The sequence below is a fragment of the Nannospalax galili genome, unplaced genomic scaffold (assembly GCF_000622305.1).
Source record: "Nannospalax galili isolate Female #2095 unplaced genomic scaffold, S.galili_v1.0 scaffold4178, whole genome shotgun sequence".
Classification (NCBI taxonomy): domain Eukaryota; kingdom Metazoa; phylum Chordata; class Mammalia; order Rodentia; family Spalacidae; genus Nannospalax; species Nannospalax galili.
In genome coordinates this window covers 5,603-9,562 of record NW_008340718.1, presented here as the reverse complement: position 1 = coordinate 9,562, position 3,960 = coordinate 5,603, and the positions used below count along the sequence as shown (strand labels likewise).

The 3,960-nt window shown below is 37.0% G+C and overlaps 1 non-coding gene across 1 annotated transcript; it reads right to left on the bottom strand.

Moving 5' to 3' along the window:
- Positions 1–347: 347 nt before the first annotated feature.
- LOC115070800 lies at positions 348–459 on the bottom strand. The gene has a single exon (XR_003849929.1). It is a non-coding gene; the product is annotated as a U6 spliceosomal RNA (small nuclear RNA).
- Positions 460–3,960: the final 3,501 nt, after the last annotated feature.

Here is a 3,960-nt window from a genome sequence, read left to right as displayed (position 1 = left end):
ATTAGCATTGCTTTCTTTAAGTAACGTGATTATACTGAAAGACTTTGTATAGGTTGAAGAATTTGGAAGGAGAGTGAATGGCAAACTCATATTAGAAGAACCCTGAAAATTTCACAATATTCTTGAAGCTTGGTAATACAGTTTTGTCAGTAAACAATATTCAAAAATTATCATAGACAGAGAATTTCAAACTTATATCCTATAATTACATATTTTAAGTTTGAGGATTATGTCAGTTTTATTATTATAGTACTTTCTATTTTTTTTAACTTCCTAAACTGTAATTTTATCTCTAGAAGTTCAATTAGGGCATAGGTGAAGGCATACTGGGGCTGTAGAAGAGTCATAAAAACATGGAACACATCATGAATCTGTGTGTTATCCTTGCACAGGGGTCATGTTAATCTTTGCTGTATTGTTACAATTTTAGTACATGTGCTGTCAAAGTGAGACTAATACGAGAATTCTTAAGATATCATTTTCTCTGGCCACTGAGTGAGGTTTTCGAAGTTAAGTTTTCTTTTTGATTCAGTACTGCACAGTCTTATACACAATCAGTGGTCATAAACTGGTATAACTTTTTGTTAGTTTGGCTTGTGGGTTATTTGAGACAGGATCTCCCTATATAGCCTAGCACTCTTTTCTTTTAATAATTTATTGAGAATTTCATACAGGCATATAAGCATATAAGGTGTTTTGATCAAATCCATGCCCACTCCCTCCCCTCCAACTCCTCCCATATCTCCCCACCACCACTTTTTCCTAATAACTTCATGTACTCTTTCTTATTTTTTTGGTGGGGGTGGGGTGGGCTGTTTGCTACTATAACATTCCCACCTCTGAAGTGGTAGCCCTAAAATCTTTCAAGGATTAGACGAGAACTCCCAAATACTTTTGATGTTTTTGGCCTTTAGAACTGAGTATGTTGTTAAAAGGCCCAAGGACATTTTGACTTTTAGCCAAGAAGCTGACTACTTTTCTTTGGGGTCTTTTTACACTAACTGCCTAGCCAATTCCTACTTCCTATTCTTATCACATCATCCTCTGAAGAGGTTACTCAGCTTGGACATTTTGAGAGATGTTCCATAGTCCCCTGGAACTTAGTCGACCTTGGAGGGCAAGGGGCAAAAACTGTCCTTTAAGTTCCTCTGAGCAGATTAATATAGGCCTCAAAGTATGGCTGTAAACATCCAATAAGGTTTAACAAAAGTACCACAAGTCTGGTACTTTTAATTACTATGTGCTATGTAGATAAAGCTTGGATAAAAAACCAAATATTCTCAGATAAACCTTGACTAGATATATATTTTGTTCCTTAAACTATTTGACTAAACGATGAATTAGAAATTTTAAGATTATAAGAGTATGTGCATATTATTTTTTGTCTCATTATATAGCATAACAAACCTACACAGACCTTCGTCACTTGCTTAGGCTTTCTCATTTTTTTCTATTTTGGAAAATATCTCCATTTCCATATCCTTTTAACATCTTTTACATTCCTTCCAACATCTTCCAATTTTCCATTTTCTTTTTTTAATACCCAAGAGACACAATAACATTAAAAAACAAATTTTTCATTTGTTGTGAGAATTCTTTTCCTGGGGATATTAAGAAATGCTTATTCCCTTTTAAAGTTTTAGTGTCAAACCAACGTTTGATTAAAGTGTTACTGGGGAACCAATGAATTTATTGAGCTTACTTACTGAGATAACTGAGGGGTTGCTGAGATGTATTAGTGACTTGAGGGTATGCATACTGGAAAGCCTTTACCTAGCATGGGTCATGCCTTCTCTTCCTAGCCTTCACCAGATTGTGTATTTTAGCCCTCCCCAAATCCAGGAGACCATGTGTGATTAGGGCCAAATTACATATAGTTGGCTGGGAAAAGCGGCTGGATACTCTGGTGAGGGTCCAAGTGACCCTGCTTGCCCCTCCTTTAATGAAGGAGCAGAACTGTAAACAAGCCCAACTGTGACGATGTTGAGTGATCAGGCACAGCTGAAGTGGTGATGATGGTAGATATTTCATGCAGAAGAGGCTGCTGTACAGCATCATCTTATTACAAGGACATGGAATTTAAAGGAATTTGGTGCTAAGATCCACAAATGAAGGAGAGCATTTGTCATTTCTTTTTCTGAGTCTGTGTTACTTTACTTAGCATAAGTTTCTAGATCCACTCATTTCCCTGCAAATTTCATTATTTCATCTTTCTTTACTGCTGAATAGAACTCCATTGTGTAAATGTACCACGTTTGTTAATCACTCCTCAGTTGAGGGACACTTAGGTTACTTCCATCTCTTAGCTATTGTGAAAAGAGCAGCAACAATCATGGTTGGGTGTACAAGTATCTCTGCAATAGGATGAGTCCTTTGGGTGTATGCCAAGGAGTGGTATAAGTGGGTCATATGGTAGGTTCATTTTAGTCTTGTAAGAGTTCTTCACACTATTTTCCATAGGGGTTGCATGAGTTTGCAATCCCACCAGCAGTGAATGAGCATTCCCCTTTCTCCACATCCTTGCCAGCATTTGGTATCATTTGTTCTCTTGACCCTAGCCAGTCTGGTTGGGATAGATACCTTAAGGTGGTTTTAATTTGCATTTTCCTAATTACTGATGATGTCGAACACTTTTTGAGATGTTTCTTAGCCATCTTTATTTCTTCCTTCGAGAACTTTCTGCTTAGATCTTCAGCCCATCTTTTAATTCGGCCATTTGGTTTCTCGCTTCTTTGTTTTTTGAGTTCTTTATATATTCTGGATGTTAAACCTCTGTCAGATGTATCAGTGGTGAAGATTTTTTCCCATTCTGTGGGTTTTCTCTTCACTTTTTTATTGTTTCCTTTTCTGTACAGAAGGTTTTGAGTTTAATGAGGTCGCACTTGTTGATTGTTGACCTTAATTCCTGAGCAACTTCTGTTCAATTTAGAAAATCCTTTCCTACACCTATATCTTGTAAGTTACTGCCAATATTTTCTTCTAATAGTTTCAGGGTTTCCTGTTTCACATGGAGGTCGTTGAGCCATTTGGAGTTGACTTTTGTGCAAGGTGAAAGATAAGGAGCTAGTTTTATTCTTCTACAGGTAGAGATCCAGTTTTGCCAGCACCATTTGTTGAAGATGGTGTCTTTCCTCCATTGTGTGTTCTTGGCACCCTTGTCAAATATCAGGTGGCTGGAATTTCCTGTACTCAGGTTTGGGTCTTCAATGATGTTCCATTGATCTATGTATCTATTTTTTTTGCCAGTACCACACTGTTTTTTTGACAATAGCTCTATAGTATACATTGAGGTCTGGTATAGTAATCCTCCCAGCACTGCTCTTTGTGCTCAGGGTTGCTTTGGCTATCTGGGGTCTTTTGTGCTTCCGTACAAATTTAAGGATGGCTTTTTTTTTCTAATTCTGTGAGGTATGTCATGAGGATTTTGACTGGTATTGCATTGAATCTATATATTGCTTTGGGGAGGATGGTCATTTTCACAATATTAATTCTTCCAATCCATGAGCATGGGAGGTCCTTCCATCTCCTGGTGTCTTCCTCAATCTCTTTCTTTAAAGATTTAAAATTTTCATTGTAGAGATCTTGGTGTCTTTGGTCAAATTTATTCCAAGATTTTTTGCGGCAACAATTGTGAATGGGATCATTTCCCTGTATTCTTTCTCCAATTTTTTGCTATTGATATATAGAAATGCTACTGATTTTTGTAGACTGATTTTATAACCTGCTGCTATCCTGAAAATATTGATCAGTTCTAGGAGTTTTCTGGTGGAACTTTTGGAATATCTTAGGTGTACTATCATATCATCTGAAAAATTGATAACTTGACCTCTTCTTTTGCAATCAGTACTCCTTTAATTTCCTTCTCCTGCCTTATTGCTCTAGCAAGAGTTTCAAGCACTATGTTGAAAAGGAGTGGAGATAGTGGACATCCTTGTCTGGTTCCTGATTTTAATGGGAATG